The following is a 21,043-nucleotide window of genomic DNA, read 5'->3' on the forward strand; positions in this document are numbered from 1 at the left end:
GTCATTGGGCTGAAAGTAAGACATGTGCAATACTGAAATAATGAACAATGTCCTCTGTTGTGTCTGACAGCAGTAAGATATTACATTTTTCAGAATCACCCATTTAAAATATGTCATCAGGAAAGAAAAGAAAAGTAAAAATCACCTATAAATGTTTATTGCATAAAAAGTTGAAAGGAGAGTTGGAGAGTTGGGGAGCTTTGACAGCTGTTTAAAATAGCCTTTTATCCTTTGATAATATAGCAGAGGCAAATGTGAAAGTTTGGACAAAATACCCTTTCTTAAGCAATATTTCTTCTAGCACAGAAAAAATGGGATAGGAAAAACAGAAAATAATAAAAAAGTTAGTTTAGTTTTGAATGAATCCAAGTGAACATAATGACATATCATGCCAGTCACTGTTTAGGCAAAGATTTCTCTCAAGGTTATATAACTACCGTCTGTAACTAGGAAACCATCATCTGGCTTGGTCTTCTGCGGTTTCCCAGTCAGCCTGTCAGATCCTTGCTACAGCCTCACTTACAGCACCCATATTATTTTGAAACATTTACCGGTTCAAAGGGTAGTTCATAGGTACAGGAAAAAATGTTCAAACTGCAGAAATACTCTAAGTGAGATGACAATGTACTATTTATTGTCTAGCAAGCAAATAGTGGAAGGAACAAATAAGTACCAGAACAGACAGCTGTAAACAGAACACTTTAAAGCAGCCTAACAATATTTTATATTAAATCATCCATTAACTTTCATCCAGACAAGATGACGCTCTGTATCGGAGGACTGCATGAAATGATACATTGGAAGACTCTGGTGAGTTTGTGATTTCTCTGAGTTTCATGACTGAGAAAGTAATTCTAAAATAATCTTGTATAGAAAACAGAAAAAAATTCTACTAGGCTTCTACATATGTGTATATATATGTATATACATACATTCTCTCTATATATATATACACATGACTTTCAGAGACAGAGAAAATTTACTAAACTGATCTCACCCATCTCCTATTATCCTGTTATTTTTCAACAACTTTCCAAGCTTGCCAATATAATGTTCATATTATTTAATATGATTCTACCTTCGTTTATGGCTTTCTGGTAGATTTGCACTCCACTTTAAATGAGCTCTTCCTAAGAGACAGACTCAAAAGGATTATATTTATGCACACAAGGCTTGAAATAAGACATATCCTAACCTTTAATTATGAATCACTGCCACGGTTTTTGAAAAGCAGCTGAAATCCTAGTGATGTTTTAAGAAGGTAAAATCCTGAGGTTTATTTAAGAGGGTTCTGTTACTTTAAATGTCATATACTGAAAGCCCTTGTTAATAAAGACTGGCACAGGTCACACTGTCAAGGATAAACAATCATTCCTAAATCCTTTGTTTCAGGCTACAGTGAAACCTAATCCCCATGGTCTTCTTGCCTGGCTATGCATGCATGTAGATATGCACCACTTTTACAGTACTAGTGCTTTCTTTCAAGCACGTTGTTCTGACTGCAAGGCATTTGATTTCTGGTAATTAATCAGCTCATCATACATGCTGTGTTTCTCCCTCAGGCCCAACTCAAGTTAGTGATCCAAATCTGGCCCCAGGAAAAAAGAAACCATTTATGTTCTTAGTGCACAGAATGAAACCCTGATAAACAGTGCTTGGCTAAACATTGAATTCAGATGGCATTATTTTTTTTTACAGGCTATAAGTCTAGTTTTTATTTATTTATTTTTCCCAAGCTGTAAGTCTGGTTTTTTCTTTGTAAGCTTTGTTTCTCCTGTTGGTCTCCCTTTAGAATGGCAAAAAAATAAAAATAAATAAATAGACAAAATGAGCTACCAAATGTGCCCCTAAATGAGACATCAAGATTTACTGGATTATTTCTGAGGTTTTGTGCTTCAGCATCTGAACTCATTGCCTGAAACCTTTGTGTTCATTTTTAAACAACACTTTGTCACATGTTTATCCGTCATCCTTTATCTTTGTGTTCTTTCATGTTTGGCTTGTCTGCATAATAACCTTGTTACTGCTAATTTTATCAGATCCAGGAAACAACTTCAGCTTGTGTTGGTAATTCTTCATGCCTAGAGATGTGGCAACTCTCATTCTTTTCAATTATGTACCAGTTGGCCTTAACTGCTGTTTGAGGAGTCATGCATTGTTATTAAGGATCCACAAGAGCATTAGAAAACTTAGCAGGCGAGCTCTCACTTTTTATTTCTTCTGATTAAAATAATAACCTGTATGCCCACAAAGACATCATGCTCAGCTAGCAAAGGCTACTGGCTCCCTCCTCTCCGTCAGCTCATGGATTGTGGTACTGCTTCTTGTTCTGCTAATGCATAAAGATTTTGAGTGCTTGGTTCCTGCAGTGATGAGACATACAGCGCTGCCAGCATTATTTCTAGGCTATATCTTTCTGGCACAAGCTAAGCTCTTTATGCCAGTTCTTTTCCCTATGGCAAAGGCAAGAAACCGAAAGGAATTATTTCACCTAATAGCTCCTTGCCTCACAGGGCTGTTGTGAGACTTAATTAATTAATGTTTGTAAAGTGCTTTGAGAGCCTGGGATAAAAAGGTGCTATATAAGCATTGATACAAGTACAAAATATTATTATTAATTCCTGGCCTGATAGAAAGCTACTGAGTGAATGGACAGCTAAACTGTATTCTCCAGTGCAAAAGTGGATATTGTCCACCACAAGCAGGGGCATCACAGTGCATTTTTGTTTGCAAAGTCTTTTGTGTAGAGGTGTCTTTAAGTCACGGGTCAACTTGACTCAGAATTTTTTTAAAACAGGAAAAAAAAAAAAAAGTCTTTTGAGCACTACTACTGTGCTGTTTTTAATTTCTCTGTCTTTTCTCGTTCTACGCATACCATCCAGATAAGGAAAATAAACCGCACTGGGCTGCAGATAAAGTCAAATATCAAAATCATTGCATGCTGACCATGAAAACTCACTCATGCTGAACATTTGTGGGTTATCAGGATCAAAGAGCACTTCAATATTTATCAAAAAGCATAGCCCACCATGGTTTAGTCTTCATTAACCTGGTGTGTATTTGAAGAACTCAACAGAGCTAATGCAGTCCAAGCTAAAGCTGACATTTTTTGACTTAGGAAAACATTTATCCTCTTGAAGAGATATGTATCAGTTTGTAAATGTTGTGAAAGGGCAGAATGACATACGGCTCACATATGCTATTGGGTTTTCTGAATGCAATAAGCTTTACGGAACTGAATTATGCTTTGTACACAGAGTCAAGAATGAACTTGTTATTTCTGTAATACCAGTAAAGCTTATTTCACATATAATGGGACATCCTGCTGTGCATAGATGATACAATTTTTCTAGTTGGATTTAAAAATATTAAAATGAAAAAGAGGCTAAATTAGGCTGTGAAAGCTTGGCTATGTGTGATACGAAGGGTGCTCAACCAGCTGTAGGGAGTTTGTGAAATACATGGCATTACTTCCTCTGCTACTTTAGGCTGATTGGGTTTCATGTCTGAACAAGACCTTGAGGAGTTTAACTCCTGTAAAACTCCCCCTTATATAGCAAAGAATATGGATCGTGATGGTTGTTCATTTTGCTTCCCTGACAATGCCGTTAGCCTTTTCAGTCTGTTCTTACTGTGCAACTAATGTTCACATCCATGATGTTCAGCTAGAAAAAGATCATTTACAAACTCATCATGCTAAAACAGTAAATTAGTAGTTCAAAATTAAAATAAAAGAAAGTATTGATGCATACTGATGACATATTTTATATATACAGAATAGGGACAGAAAATGAAATTAAGAGGACTGTTTGGTAGATAAGGAACTGACTGGTTGGCTGCATCCAGAGAGTTGTGGTTAATGGTTCAATGTCCGGGTGGAGGCTGGTGATGAGTGGTGTCCTCAGAAGTCTGTCCTGGGATCAGTGCTGTTTAATATCTTTATTATCTTTGTCAATGACATAGACAGTGTGATTGAGTGCAGCCTCAGGAATTTTGCAGATGACACCAAGCTGAGCGGTACAGTTGATACAACAGAAGGAAGGGAAGCCATCCAAAGGGACCTGGACAAGCTTGAGAAGTGGGCCCAAAGGGAATGTAATGAGGTTCAACAAGGCCAAGTGCAAGGTGCTGCACCTGAGTTGGGGCAATCCCAGACATGAGGACAGACTGGGAGAAGAACTCATTAGGAGCATCCCTATGGAGAAGGACTTGGTAGGTTCTGGTGGATGAAAAGCTCTATCAGATCAGAGAGATGGAGAACTTCACCTTTCATTTTTAATAAAGACAGAGAGCTGGGTATGTCAGCCTAGAGAAGAGAAGGCTCTGGGGAGACCTTATTGCAGCCTTTCAGTACTTGAACAGGGCTTATAAAAAGTGGAACACTGGAAGTGTTCAAGGCCAGTCTGGATGTGCCTTTGGGCAGCCTCATCTAGTGGGAGATGTCCCTGCCCATGGCAGGGGATTGGAATTAGATGATCTTTGGGGTCTCTTCCAACCCAAGCCATTCTATGATTCTGCGATTCTATGATTCTATCATTATGGCACAGGAACAAGACTGACGATTCAGCTTTTCTGTCAGTTTCTTCTCATAACTCAAGCAAGTCATTTAATTTCTCCAGTCCTCAACAAAGTGTTGTGAATCTTTTCCTTTTTTATGTGTACGAAATAGCAAGAAGTGATCAAAGGGGAGTTCGTATGTGTGAGTAAGAGGATCACGAGTGTCAGAAGGAATAAAGAGAAATCGGGAGTGTGTTGCTTAAAGAAAAATAAGAGCCAAATGCCAGTCAACAGCTGCTGGGGTTCAAGCCAGGGAGGTGTTTCAGACAAAGGGGACTTGGGCACTGCTTATTGCTGATTTTCTCCACATTTCTTTGTGAATATCCAAAAAAAAATCCTCTCACATATAAAGTCTTATGGCATAAGAAAACTGGCGAGAACTGTGGACATCCATTCAGTGCTGATCTCTGAGTGGAAGATGTATGTCTTTCTAGGGTATCTTGGGAGTTAAAGTGAAACAGAATAGGATCCAGAATTGGTAACTGATGCCTTCACTAGTTCTTTACTGGCTGTTGAATCTCATAATTATTGCATTCTGGTGCTGCTTCTTCAACTGGGATAATAAGGAGATAAACACCAATATTTGTAGTGCACAGTGATCACAGGTGGAAAGCAAAGCATTGCTGTTTACCATTTAAGCATACTTTATAAGTCATATGCTTGAGTGCTGGTTTTTGCATTTCATTTCCTTGTGGCTGAGGTTATACTCTCAAATTCTAACAGGTGGCAGTTCAACCAGACACTGCCAGTAATCTGCAGCCTGTGCAGATTTCCACATTTCCACTAAAGCCAGGTTCTGGGGAGCTGCATAACACTGTCATTCTGTAGTGCTTGCATAGCCTCCGTCTGCAGTAACAAGCTGGCAGCATACGCAAGTTGCACCAGACTGCTTTGTGCCACAGCAATCAGTCATTTGCTGGGGCAATTTGCTGGGGCATATTCGGCCAAGTTACAGCTCCTTGTCCACAGGCTTCCTGCTGTAAAATCATCCGATAGCAGCAAGTGGGCTGGGGCACATGGAAGTTGGGAAAGCTCCGTATTTCTAAGTATCATTGAGGAACAAGTCAGAGCGCTGGTTGGAGGCTGATCCAAAAGAAAAAGCACAACAAAACAACAAAACAAAACAAAACAAAACAAAAAAAACCTGAGCATTTTGCACCACCTGCAATAGAAGCCTGTCAAGGGAAGAAGAGTGAATATCTGGATCAGCCTGCATTTAAATGCAAATGAGAAGGAAAATACCAGCTGCAATGGGAACAGAACAGTGGCCTCTGAACGTTCAGTGGTTCAGTCTGAATACCTCTCTTGTAACATCAGTGACTTACTTTCCAAAGGGCCTGTGCACCTGTAGTATTTATTGTTCTCTACTGTTTGAATTGTTTATTCCTTCTAAAAATTATTTTATAGTTAGATGTAAGTATGGGTCTTTGTACAGAGTTAAAAAGCAAAAGGAAAAATGTGACAAAAACTATTTTGGGAGAAAGGAACATTTTAGACCTTTGGTTTATTCAGGTTTTGAAATAGGGTTCAGCTGGGTTTTCCCTACCAAATTAGTTCCTCCATCTCCACAAAAGTGACTGGCAATCTAAGAAGCTTCCCGAGCTAATCAAGCAGAGGAGAAAGCACAACCAAAATCTTATCTGAGTTTTCCCTCTGGCTTTTCCACCATACCATCCCTTTACTCCATAAACTTCCAGTAAGTTTAAAGGCTCTCTGGCAGCATAAATGTAAGTGGGTTGCCTAAGATAAGGGACATTGCATGAAATGGAGAACATGAAAGCAAGCACACATCGAAACAGCCATCTGCTCAGCCTTGGAATAGGAACATTGCAGAGCTCATCTGTGCATTAGTGTTGCCATTTAATGCGGTATCTAACAAAAAAAGTTAATAAAATTCATGGCTGTAGCTGACTCACATTATAATGTCCTTCTAGAAAAAGCCTGTACCATTGCTCTGTGAATCTGTGCACGGAATAATAATATGTGCCAGAAAGCAAACTGCAGAATCTCAGGTTTCTATTGCTGAAGATAGGTGGACTCACTGTTTACAGGTCATTTGGAAAACTCTTCTGTACTGAGAGCAAGAAACAGCCTATTTTCTTGAAGCATACTTCTATAGAAGTTTAGTGAACCTGGGAGCCATGTGCTCTTACTATTTAACATCATGCCAGTGGAGTAGGTATTGATGAGGAAGTACAGAACAAGTATAGAATCATACAATCATAGAATATCCTGAGTTGGAAGGGACCAAGAAGGATCATCGAGTCCAACTCCTGGCTCCACAGAGGAGCCTGTGTCTGAGAGCATTGTCCAAACACTTCTTGAACTCTGTCAGGCTTCGTGCTGTGACCACTTCCCTGGGGAGCCTGTTCCAGAGCCCAACAACCCTTTCAGTGAAGAACCCTTTACTAATATCCAGCCTGAACTTCCCCTTTTTCAGCTTCGTGTCATTTGTTATTTATATCACTGGAAAAATATTAAGAAATAGGATATAAGGCCAGTGGAGTCTTAGAACACCTCATCAGCATTATTGGTTTCTACACTCAGCTATTTTGTATGATTGTACAAAATGAAGCCTTTCAACATTTGCCTTTTACCTGAGAGTTCACTGACTATATTACTTACCAGTAGAGGTAACGGTAAGCCAAGCTGATGGTGGCAAATACCACGCTAAGGGTAATTACTTACAAATAGATGCTGTGAGGCTCTTCAGAGCAACCATTGTATACAAACAATATAATTTAATAGCCTATCCTACAAATCATTGCAGTCATTTTTAAACCATCATTCTACAAAGAAATATTGTTTCTATAGGCTGGCTCTCATTCTAAAGCCTTTAAGGGATATATTTGCTATGAGTTACTTCCACTTCATTTACATTATTAAATTAGGTTTCTCAAACAAATATTGTCAGCAGTATTAGTAAGCAGTTCCTGTTTCATTTACTGAAGATGGAGCTGTGAATTCTCTGAAGAAAAAATTAGAGTGCTTTAAAATATGCAAAATTTTGGAGGGCACGATCCACAGCATCAGCCATTTTCTTTGCTGCTGTAATGTGATATTTTTCCATGGACTTCCAGAGGAGTGTTATATTTTACATAAACAGAGAGATAAGAAACTAGAAGTCTCTAAGTACAAAACGACTGCGAGACAACATATTTCCTAGTTTACAAAATATATTTAAGATGTATTTTGTTGAAGACATTTAGAAAACAAGGTATTTAACTGCAAGATATATGAAGTGAATGTTCAAAATATATGAAAGAGTGCTACAAAACACTAATTTGTCAAATTTGGGGGACTGATAGGCTTTGTGCGTGTCTTGTGTGTCTAAGTTTGTGACGTCTTTGATTTGACTGCCAGTGTAATTTATACAACACTGCAGGAAATGGGGGTAGTGCATCTTCCAAATCACAAAATCCTTGTTGTTGAGCCCAGGACTGCCTCAACTGTGTGTTTCTAAACATCTCATGCTGAACTGTTTTATTTATCATAGGCAAATAAATAATGTGTAAAGGAGGATTTCTGTCCTCACACTTCCTTTGTAGATGAGCTCCAAATGTCAAGGATATTGGACTTGGAGAGGAAGAGTATGTTGCACTGCAATGCCCAAATCTTTTTGTATATATATGTAATATATATATGTTAATTTAAGCATGAATCAAAGGCTCCTTAGTGCCTGAAAATCAAACTCAGACTTCTAAGTTACTTGGGACCTTTGGAAAATTTGACTTTGGCAAGTTTTTATTTTTTCCAATCATGTGACCCCTTCTGTGAATTCCCAGTGCTGCCATGGCCAGCCACAGGAATGGGTTTGTGTGTATCAGAAGCATTCAATCTCTGCATCTTGTATTACACAAAACAGATGAAATCACAGTCCAAATGATACCTATAGCAAAACTCAACAAATTTGGATGTCACTGAAGGATGGAATTACAGGGGAAAATACCTTTACATTTTAGAGACATGCATAGATAGGCTCAAATAAAATGAACATTGACAAGCACTTCTCATACGGGCAGAAGAGGATTTTTTTTTTTTGATTTTAGTATATTGGTGTTTGCTACAAAACCCAAGGAAGTAGGAGATCCAGGTTCACTTTCTTCCCTGTCTCAGGCAAACTGGATCTATATCTGTCATTGATCACTGGCTGTTGGACTGGATAACAACTCTTGATGGTTTCTATTTAAATGTGCAGCACAAAACACTGTGAAAATACAATAAGTGGGATCCACTTTTGAAATTAATGCTATCTGAGAAACTGAGTATAACAGAAAGAAAAAACAATGAGAATTGTATTTACCTGAACTAAATGTTCTATTAAAATTTATCTTGATTTTTACCCTCCCAGTTAAAAATTAGATTTATGGTAATCTGAAAAACATTCATGGAACAAAACTTAAGTTTGTAGTGTGAGTACAGAGTAGATGTGACAGGGCTGAAGAAATTGCCACAAATCAATATAATACAGAATCTAAACATGCAAATAGATTAAACATATGTGACTAGTAATTAATGAGTTAAACTGAAAGGACAGACCTGAAGGTTATTACTGCTTGTAAACAGTCTCCAGCATAACTAGAAATGAAGATCATTTAATCTTTTCTTTCTCCACTGTGGAGCATTGATGGCTAATCTGCCGCCAATGCACCGTACTTGGCTCTCTGTCTGCCACATACTCAAAGTTTTTGCCACTATCTTCTTGCTCAAAAGCCACATAGAAGTTTATTCATCAGTGCAAACAATGTTTAAATGTGCTCAGCTAATCACTGAAGGTATTGTCACAGAACAGAGGAGCAATGCAGACATATCAGATGCTCTGGCAACAGTAGCATAATCCAATCATTCATTAACATAAATTAAAACTACAATACTGCAGGCCTAAAAACTGAAAAAAAAAGTTGGAAATCTGGAAGTTAAAAGGATGTGGGTTTGTGGGGAACTTTCAAAGCATTGTCCTATAGAAACCCTGCCTGCCATAGGCGATGGACAAGGAATTTAATTTACCTAAAAATAGAGGCTTTGAAGAAGCAGATTAACACGGAGTTCAGCCTGCTGTCACGGGCTTCTGTTTTGGGACTAAAATCATAATGTAGTAGCACCTTTTCGCATCATCTACTATTTTTTTTTACTTTTTTTTTTTTTTTCCTAAAGAAAGTTGTTATATTACATATAATTAACATGCTCTTCTGATTTATGAGGCCCCCTCATTATACACAGCCTGCAGGTTCTCCTTCTATGTTGTCTGCTGGTTGTTGTGGGCTCCCTGAAATGCTGGCAAGCAGTTTGGGACTGAAGAACAAGTTTGTGGTTAAAGAATACAAATGTCTCTTCTTACAGTCACTTGCATCCAGGTTTTGGTGTTTTTGCTGTGTCTTAGATGTGCTATATTTTTAGTCCCACCAGAACTGTGGCAGCAAATTTCATAGTATTATGCAGTGACAAAGGAACTCAACTCACTCATGCAGAGGTTACAATTCTTTTTGCAGTCACGTGCCATAGAAAGTTTCCTTTGTATCTGATGTTGTCAAATCCTCTTGCAGTCATCAACTTTTTTTGAAGCACAAAATTCTAATTTAGAACAAAATGACGGATGAAAAATTCACATTTTTAAGAATAAACTGATTGTATCATTTTCATATACTGCATTTTACCTATTTTATTTAGAAGATGCATATTTAGTTGTGCCAAATTCTATTCTGCATTTTCAAAAAGAATCCAAGATTGCATTGTGCTATTACACAATACAATTAAATATGTGATAACACCTACATTTAGTCTTTTAGACTCAAAGATGACTCTTTTGATTAGCCAGAGTTGCTGGCACTTTGTTTGTGGGTGTAGCAATATCTGTTTTTATCTGTTTCTGATTTCAATCTCCTTTTCATTGCAGTTGTTGTCACTCTAATAAACCCATTACCTTCAAAAATACCATACTTGAAATTATACAGAAAAATCAGGTATGTATGCAGCCTATATGGATGGGATTAATGTTAAGCAGAAGAGTAAAGTTATTCATGGGCTTACTTTTTAGGAAAGTAGTGATTTTCTCAATGGAAGTGTATAAATACCTCTATCCCTAGTCAGTGCATCTTAACACAATGTGCAGTGTTAACTGAGATTTATAAAACTATAACCCAATTTTTGACTACAACATCTGCTTTCATGTACTTGCACTTGAATTTAGCTGCCTTTTTTTTTTTTTTTTAAGTTTCTCTTTTTAAATGCATACTGTCTTTTTGGCTTACCTTTGTTCAGCTTATTGGACCTTATGAATACCTGAACACTGCCTCTCAGGTTATACTTAATCAAATGTTTATCATGTTATTAATTTAAGACTTTTCATTCTAGCATATATGCTTCAAGTGATTTCTTCAGCTCTTTTCATAATCACAAACTGCAGAAAAGTTATTTTGAACAGAAAATAACCTTTCTAGATGAGTAACACATGTACCCATGCCTTATAGCTGGGAATTGCAACTTCACTTTCTGCTTGACCTAGAAGCAATACTTGATAGTGCAGAAAGCCTATATTCATCTTTCCGAGAGATACATGAGAGCTTCCTTCCTTCCCGTTACAGAACACGATCTATAACATTTGACTGCAGTAGCTGGTTTGACAGACTCAGCTCTTACGATCACTGGCACTGTTACTGTTAAAGGGGAGGCTCAACTCATCTCCAAAACAGAGTGGCCTAGAGCCTGACTTTGGACATTACTTATAAAGAAGACAGATTCCAGGAAGAAAGCACTACATCGCCTGACAGTGTGCTCAGGCAGTATTTCACTTTTGGTGGTAGGAGAAAGAACTACCAATAATAAAAAGATTTTTTCGTAGATGACTCTCTAATGGTTACTTATAGGTTTCTCACCTATATAGTGATTTTACATGACTTTGAACAGGATATTATCTGAAAGTTGCACCAGATGAAAAATCACATATATTTAGGAAGTGATAAAATGCAGTGCACTAAGTGCCTAGTATAAGACAAAATTTGCAAAACACAGTCATACAATTTATTAATGATTATTCCAAGTATATGTAAATTACAGAAGCAACACTATGGACTACTCAGCATGGTATGAATAAAAAATCTAAAGGAAAATGTCACAATATGAATAGTTAATAATGATAATAGCTTTAGCATAGGTATCTCCTTTCCCTGTCTTTTCACCTTATAAACTGTTTCATAGCTCCCAACAACTTGAAACTGACCGGCTGCATGTATATAACTTTTAAGCAGTTAAATGTTTAAACTGAACTGTTATTTCTGCTAGACTCTCAGCTGTCTGGGATTCCCATTTTCAGACATTAACCCATAATTTTGATCTTGAATCCAATGTGTGCAGTCCCCTGACCTTTTTCCCCAAAGATATAGGATATATTTTTTTTTCCCTAGGCTTATAATTTTCTTGGAGCAAGATATCACTATTTCAACAGGAAGGCAATAAAACATTTCTGAACATTAGAAATGGCAGAGTCTCCTCTGTAATAGATTCCTATTTATTTTTAACAGAATCAATAGTTGTTTGCAAGCAATTGCATGCTGCAGTCTGTAAGTAAGGTGAGATTGAGAGTATGCAGCTGTCTAGTGATTCAGGTATAGTAATCTGATGAAGTCTGTGGCTATTTTCTTTTAAATCCAGAGTGCCAGCTCCTTCAGCAGTTCCATAGGAGTGACCCCTTTCCAGATGGCTCTGTATATCCCTTGTGAAATCCATCAATAACTGTACACTTCCTTTGCCTAACCTCGGCATTGATTGAAGTTAAGTACTGCATTTGCTGGTAGAACTCAATGAAGCTAATCATCACACAAGTGCAGCTTAGTGTTTCCTATTCAACAGACTTCAAAATACTTGAATATCTTCATAATTGGTCTGCAGTTGAGTATATTTCTATCTTCATCTTAGAAGAGGATGAAGTATCCCCTTTCATACTCAAGTAACTCTCACTCATCATGCACAAGTAAATCATGATAGACTTATACCAGCCTGTTGTTATCTGTTATGAAGGGAATGCTCAAAGAAAGTGTCTTTGAGTCTCAGCCTAACTGGCCCTCCCCAGCTTTTCCACAACACACAGTTGTTTTTTCTCGAGTATCAGAGAACTATATGATTTATTTATTTATTTTTTCATTCCCCAAAAAGCTGTTACTACCACGGCTGGAGCCTTATCTCTGACTGGAATTTAACTTTAATCAGCATTTGAATCTAAAAGACAGAAAGGCACAGTACTGTGAGCTTACAAGGTTTTTACTTTCAGGAGGGAAGTCACATTATTCATTCTTATTCTAATAAGATATTTCCTTGAGAAAGGTCGGAGTATATGTAACACTAATTAAAATGCTGTTACTGAAAGGAACTGCCTAAAGATGCACAGCTCTCAATTATGGCAGAATTTTGATTTATTTTGATTTATAATAAGAGCAAAAGCTACCTATTGTGTGCTTTCAGAGTTGCTTTAGATATATACAGGCTGTTCAATGGAATCCTTTAAAGAATGTTCATAACATACAAGACAGTGCAAACTAAATTACTTGTGACACTAGTTCGTACTTTGCATGGAGGTAACCAAAGGAGGTTTATGAGCTTATACTGTGGTGCATGAAAGGAAGTAATGTCCTGGAGAATCTGTCAAGATGGCAAAGGTTAAAAGCAAAGCTGTGCTGAGAAAAAGTTCATAGAACAAACTTAAGTATTAAACAAGATTCAAACCTTCCATGAGCTATGCACCAAGATATCACCATAGACCTTCTAGTCTCTGCCTTCCAATGGTGAAAAATGAGTCAAGAACATTGAAAATATATTCATTTTTGTTAGATTTATATATTTCAACAGAACAAACGGTCTCCAGCAGTAGGTCAACTCCCAATGAAATGGCACTACATTGGAAGAAGCTGCACAAAATCATTTGTTCAAGATCATTTATTCATTGGAATAAATTCCAAACGAAAGCTACAAAAATAAGGGTTTGGAGACAGACAAATTCATATTTGTGAAGTGAATATTTTGTACATTTATCTATTTAGTCTATGCATGCACAGGAACAAGTAATGTGCTAACACGAATTCAGAAAGTAGCATAGTCACTGACTCCTGGGTGTAGTACAGATGTTTTGCTTTCAATACCAGCTGCTACACCCTTATAGAAGAAGATGATTTTTTAAAAGTAGTATTATTATTTTATGAGGTACAACACATACTACAGGTTACATGACATCACAGATCAATCAGATAAAATTACAGTTACCTAATTGAAGATATTTCATGGTATCCCACATTTAAAGAAATAGCTTACCAGAAAAAAAGAAACATGTAAAAGTTGTTCTTGAAGACATCTGTATCATGATGGAGCTAAATTTAAAAATAATATATCTTAATGGCATTTCTTTAATGAAAGGGTGATGACAAGGTATTGCAGGGGGAACCCTTTTCCTGCAGTCTCCTGGTATTTCTTTATCTTTGGAATCTGCTTCCTTCCTTGCTGTGACAGAGTCCAAGTATTGACTTCTAAGGAGTGTTATGAAGTCTTTTTCTCTCTTTTTTTTTTTTTTTTTTCAAGAAGAAATAAGATCATAGCTGGAGCAGCAGGAAATGTGTATTTTTCTGTGGAAAATTTTAATTTCATTTTTTTTCAGTGAAATTATTTTAATTTTAATTATAATTTATTATATGTCAGATGAGGTTCTTCTATTTACATATATATTCAGACACTGTAACTTATAAATGAAAAACATTAATACAATTTATCAGGAAAAGGAAGTCTCAAACTCAGTCATCATTCCTTTTGCATATTGCTAATGGTATTTCAAACAGACTAAACCAAACCAAACCAACAAAAAACACATGAATGGAAAACAAAAACAAAAACAAACAAACAAAAAATAACCAAAACCCACAAAGGCTCTTTATTAGCAAAGAAATAAATTTGCGTGGTACTGTGCCAGCAATGTATCTGCTGCATCATGAAGAACTATTGAAGTCTGGACATAATAAACCACTCTCTCTCCTCTGGATAATGATTTTCCCACATAAAAATCCTCTTTCATATTTCAACCACATGCAATCAAGTACCAGTTTAATACCATGGCATCTATCACCACATCATCGGCTAGCAAACGTGACGCCCATCTACAAGAAGGGCCAGAGGGTAGACCTGGGGAACTATAGGCCTGTTAGTTTGACCTCAGTGTGAGGGAAGCTCATGGAGCAGATTATCTTGAGTGTCATCACGCGGCACTTACAGGGCAAGCAGGCGATCAGGCCCAGTCAGCATGGGTTTATGAAAGGCAGGTCCTGCTTGACGAACCTGATCTCCTTCTATGACAAAGTGACGTGCTTAGTGGATGAGGAAAAGGCTGTTGGTGTGGTCTACCTTGATTTCAGTAAGGCTTTTGATACCATTTCCCACAACATTCTCCTCAAGAAACTGGCTGCTTGTGGCTTGGACTGGCATATGCTTCGTTGGGTTAAAAACTGGCTGGATAGCCAGGCCCAAAGAGTTGTGGTGAATGGAGTCAAATCCAGTTGGAGGCCGGTCACTAGTGGAGTCCCCCAGGGCTCAGTACTGGGGCCAGTCCTCTTTAATATCTTTACCGATGATCTGGTTAAGGGGATTGAGTGCACCCTCAGTAAGTTTGCAGGTGACACCAAGTTAGGTGTGTGTGTCGATCTTCTTGGGGGTAGGAAGGCTCTGCAGGAGGATCTGGATGGGCTGGACCGATGGGCTGAGGCCAACTGTATGAAGTTCAACAAGGCCAAGTACCGGGTCCTGCACCTGGGGCGCAACAACCCCAAGCAGAGCTACAGGCTGGGAGATGTGTGGTTGAAAAGCTGCCTGGCAGAGAAGGACCTGGGAGTACTGGTTAATAGTCGGCTGAATATGTGCCAGCAGTGTGCTCAGATGGCCAAGAAGGCCAACAGCATCCTGGCTTGTATAAGAAGCAGTGTGGCCAGCAGGGCTAGGGAAGTGATTGTCCCCCTGTACTCGGCTCTAGTGAGGCCGCACCTTGAGTACTGTGTTCAGTTTTGGGCCCCTCGCTACAAGAAGGACATGGAAGTGCTCGAGAGAGTCCAGAGAAGGGCAACGAAGCTGGTGAGGGGTCTGGAGAACAAGTCTTATGAGGAGCGGCTGAGGGGGCTGGGATTGTTCACCCTGGAGAAGAGGAGGCTCAGGGGCGACCTTATCGCTCTCTATAGGTACCTTAAAGGAGGCTGTAGAGAGGTGGGGGTTGGTCTGTTCTCCCACGTGCCTGGTGACAGGACGAGGGGGAATGGGCTAAAGTTGTGCCAGGGGAGGTTTAGGTTGGATATTAGGAAGAACTTCTTTATTGAAAGGGTTGTTAGGCATTGGAATGGGCTGCCCAGGGAAGTGGTTAAGTCACCATCCCTGGAGGTCTTTAAGAGACGTTTAGATGTTGAACTTAGTGATATGGTTTAGTGGAGGACTTGTTGGTGTTAGGTCAGAGGTTGGACTAGATGATCTTGGAGGTCTCTTCCAACCTAGACGATTCTGTGATTCTGTGATTCTTTGATCATCCATTATTTGCTCCAGTGTCAGTTGTTCCACTAGCAGTTCAAACCCACAGCCTTTTGTTTGCTGCGTCCGCTGATACTTAGAGTACGGCTAGTCCTGCTGTGATTCAAAGACACCGGACGTGCATAGGAGTCAACTTGCTTTTGTTTGGACCAAATCTAATAACATAAAGACAAGGAAGAACATGGGAAAACTGTAGAAACTACCGTGTTGCATGGCTCCACTTGCTAAACTGGGAACAGAACCTAATTAGAATTCTGCATAACAGCATATCTATTTAATGTCCATATTGAGATGAAAATTACTGCACTATGCATCCAACAAATATTGTAGCTGTATTATAAAGATGAATATGAATATTCAATTATGAACAATAATGAAAACTTAACAGTAACATAAATAACTAGAAAAGTTAGCCAAATAGCATGGGAGAAAGGAAAAAGCTTTAAGTCACCGCTTTCAGAACTCCAGGATTTTTTTATTTTTTTTTATGTGAAAGTATTTTTATCCAGTTAGTCTGAATGTTTTAATCAGTTTTCATATCTTGAAATTTTGAAATCTAACTGCAACTCTTCCTTATTATGTAACAAAACCTAAATTCATCAAATATAAGCTTTGCAATTGTTTTCATTGAAAGTCCGTTACTGTTTGGTAGTCTTTCAAGTACTTAGGTACCCAAGAGGTACTCATCTCACAGAACGTAAATTAGTTTCTTCACTGAAAAAAACACATTCCTTTGTAATCCTCAGATTTGGATGACCATAGTGTATTTATACAACTGGAAGGACAAAAAAGGAAATATTTTCTGCAGGCAGTTCCTGTTCTATGAAAGAAGTGCTCTATATTGATACTTCTAAAATGTTTTGTATCTTAGTTATCTGTGGCTACCAGTTCCAATAATCAGCTATAAACTGTAAGTATTCACTCACCTATATTTACAAGATTTCAAAAAAAAATTTTTTTTTCAATTTTTATGTACTGGGAAACATATTTTGTACTAACTATGTTTCAAAGCAATATATTATTAAAATGATATTAATTAGGAATGTATAGCTTTTTTAGTATTTACAATATAGTGGCTTTATTCCATTCCACTTTAATTATATATATTAATGAAAAGATAAGAATAAGATAACGGTATTCTTTTAATGATTTAAAGCTTTTATCTTCAGTTAAAATACTGCAACTTCGAAGAATTAGAGTGTGTAAAAAGCAAAGCTGTATGTCAAAATCACTCACATTAACAGACATATTCAGTCACAGGGCTTTTTGCTTATAAAAGTCACTTTTAGCCATATTGAACATTCATGGTATGGACAAACTACAGAGGCATGCAAATCATATTTCTTTCTTATTTAAATTTTCAAAGCTAAATACATGGCTTGTCTGTATGTAAGTAAACATCCTGTTATCAGAATATTACAATGAATTAATTATACTTAGCTTATGTAATAGTTTAAACAATCAGTGCACTCTGACCGTATTGGTCTTTCACTGTGAATTTCAAATCAGAAAGTGGAGGTAAATCTAGATCTGTTTATTCCTTCTAGCCTACAAAAGAATCTCTGTTGATCATAGTCAGATGGGTTACTGCCATCCAACTGCAGAGCCTTAAGTCTGTCCCACAGATTGCAATGGTCCAGTGAAAGACTGGACAGTTCATTAACAATATTGAGTCCACAGGCATGCACCAGGATAAGAAAACATCCCTGAGTGAGGAGAGATGTTGGCATTATAGCTCAGGTTCTAAATTTCATTCCATTCCTGGCCCAACCCCCAGCCCAGTCTTCAATCTAATACTTCTCACCATACTAAAATTACATTTTTGAAGATCAGGATCCAAAAGCTGTTATATAGGTGCATATGAAACATATAGATTAATGTGCCATATAATAGTGGACAGAAAAAAGAACTCCTTAATCACCTGGGTTGAATGAATGAAGCAAGACATATTTGCCTGCCATCTGTTAATGTAAATGGTGCAGCTAATTTAACAGTATTAGACCTGAATCATCATGCTATTATTCCAGTTTTACATCACTGTGAAACTGAAAGTGAATCATTAATATCAATGAAATTACACCAGTGTCAGCCATGGAGTAATCTGCAGAAGGGATCGGGTTCATTAATTTTAATAATTTATGATACAGTGTAGGCTACAGAATTTTACTAAATCTACTTTTATTTAATGTGACCCATTGATCCTTTTATGTATTACAAAGCATTCAATGTATTTGATATGAGTCTATTATAAGGAGTTTCTGTAGAAGCATGACGTTTTAGCAGAGTGTTTAGCAGAGTGTACTAACTTCTGAGTTTATCTGGGAAGACTGCCAACCCAGTCCTTGAAGTGTTAGCCAGGGTCGTAGGTGCTACACAGTGAAGACATCACAAGGAACAGATGAACTTTTCATGCCACAAAGGTAGATTAAAATCTAAATGTAGAATACTATATGATGCATTGAAGTCAGTAAGGATAAATTAATACAGGAGGTGGAGCACCTAAAGACTGATTTAATCCTTAATTTACCAAAATACTTGAAACAAATTTTTGTGACATATTTATCTTTAAACCTTTGTAAAATATAAGTGAAAGAAATTTGATTTGAATTATAATTCTTCATTATTATTAAAACAATTTTATAAATATCATGAAATAAATTATATAAAAATAATAAAAGTTTGAAGAACTTCTATGTATAGACAATAAGAAAAAAAATCAGTGAGATATTTTAGTCATACCTTTCAAATCAACTTTACTGTTAAAATTAGTAAAAACTTTTAATAGTTGATGATATGATGATGATTTTCTTAATTAATATTTTTTGGATTTCTAATAAGATCCTTATGAAATATATTTTGACATCTCTCCACTGACCCTATAATAATACACTGATTTGTATTAGTACAAGTGCTTCTGGACAATTTTATCAATATTGCCCGTTTTAATTTCTAACTTCACGTATCAATGGATTCTACAAAGAATTAGACAATCCTGTAAAAGAGAATGGAAAACCTGCTTAATTTGAAATAATTAATATTTTTGTAAGCAAATTTTACCTCCATACCAGTTCAAGTTTAGAAAAATTGTGGAATTCTGTAAAATTGTGAAAACTCTTAGAAGACCTGCTAAAAGGAGTTTCACCTCCTATCATGTGCAACAGAAAAGTAAAAAGGAAAACAGAAAGGAAGGGATTTTACAACAAGATAACACAATGAGAAATAAGTAACTTTAAAAAAAGCCAAAAAATAACCTGTGATCCTTGTTAGCACATAAGTAAAACAAACAATTTTATAAGGTATTTACCCCAACAGAAGGACAATTTGTCAAACTTTTACAACTTCTAACAGAACTGATGTTCAGAGAATCGCCTGCAGAATGGAGTCATAACTAAGATAAACCATATTATGGTTTTATTTTTCCGTATATGGTGGAAGAATCTAGCTGTATGGTAAGCTTCCTAGTAAGTACCATGAAAGGAGTGCATGGATTTCTAATACATGAAACACACTGCTGCTCAGTATACATGAAATACAAGAAATCACTGATCTTCTTTAATGGCTTTATGGACTTAATGCTCTGTCCTGTGTCACTCAGAATTTGACCTTCAGCAGAAAGGCTCTCTGAATTATATTCAGAATTGGCTTTTATGAGTTCAGATGAGTTGGATGCATGTTAACCTGATTCCTGATCATTTATTTACAGCATTGCAATGACTAAGTAGGATCATTTACTTCAGACCTGTGAGTTATAGGACAGAGCTTGACGTTATCCATAATAATCTTTGAGGTGGCAACGAATAAATTGCAACAGCTCCCAAATAAATATCTGAAAATCTGGATACTTTCCCCAAAGGTATATATCTAAACAAAAGGTAGAAATTCACAGAATAATGGCCTTCCTATTTTTTTGCCTTTATATTTCAGATATATAACTACTCAATTCATTTGTGATATTCCATTCCTGTCACTGTTAATTTAGATCCATATTTTTTTAACTTTACATTCTTATTGGACATGAAAATTTCCCTTTTAATATTTCCCTTTCCTTTTTCTGGATTAAAAAAATATGTTTAAGAGGAAAGTTTGAAAAGCAGAAAGCAAGCAAAAAAAATGAATTATCGTGGCTGTAAACAGGAAAATGAAAAATTATTTTTTAGAAATTATCTTTACTCACTGTTTTCTGTTTAAAAACATATCAAGCTCTGTTTTTCACTTAAAAAAATATTTCTAATATCATTAAAATAAGTTCCTTGTAAATTTTCTACTGTAAAAACTCTTATGCATCTGTCCTTTTGATTATAAAGTCAGAGGTTAAGGGTATTTTGTGTATATATGATACATTGCCCAAATTAAATAAACAGATAAAATTAGACAAATCTTAAAAAGAAATATTTTGTAGCTTGGGTAGGTTTTTATTTTATACAAATATGTTAATCCATACATAAATTGAGACAGAATGCTGTTATTCTCAGTCACTGTATAATGATTTACATAATAGGCACAAGTCTGAAAAGTCATTACAGCTTGAAGTTTATTTCTTGGAACCTCCAGGGATCTTAAATATCTTAAATACCTTTTATAATACTTTTTGCCTTTTATTTATTTATTAAAAAAAAATAATTTACAGCTGATACCAGGAATTTATCCTGTTAGGTCTTGTGTCTGGTAAATATTTATACACTACTAGAGTGATAATGTCTTGGGATATCACCTTACGCAGAGTGTTCTTTGACTCACTTTCCATATTGTTTAGTATCATTAACATCAGCACATTAGAGTGTGGAAGCTGAGGTATTTGGATGCTATGAGTACAATTAATCAGAGGAGCAACTTCAGCTAAAACTGTATCTCTAATTCAGTGTTAACAGGTTGGCCTCTTTGAACTGGGGTACCTACAACTGCGTACCAGAAACAAATCACTACCCAACTGCTCATTCAAGGTGGCAGA

At 36.7% G+C, this 21,043-nt stretch overlaps 1 long non-coding RNA gene across 1 annotated transcript in view; it reads left to right on the top strand.

Moving 5' to 3' along the window:
- The first annotated feature begins 200 nt into the window (after nt 1–200).
- Nucleotides 201–21,043, top strand: part of LOC310903264 — a 96,841-nt gene continuing 75,998 nt past the window's right edge. Inside the window, exon 1 of the long non-coding RNA XR_014587404.1 lies at nt 201–810. This is a non-coding gene — a long non-coding RNA (uncharacterized lncRNA). The remainder of the gene's footprint in view (nt 811–21,043) is intronic.

The sequence above is a fragment of the Anser anser genome (genome assembly GCF_964211835.1).
Source record: "Anser anser genome assembly, chromosome: 8".
NCBI lineage: Eukaryota > Metazoa > Chordata > Aves > Anseriformes > Anatidae > Anser > Anser anser.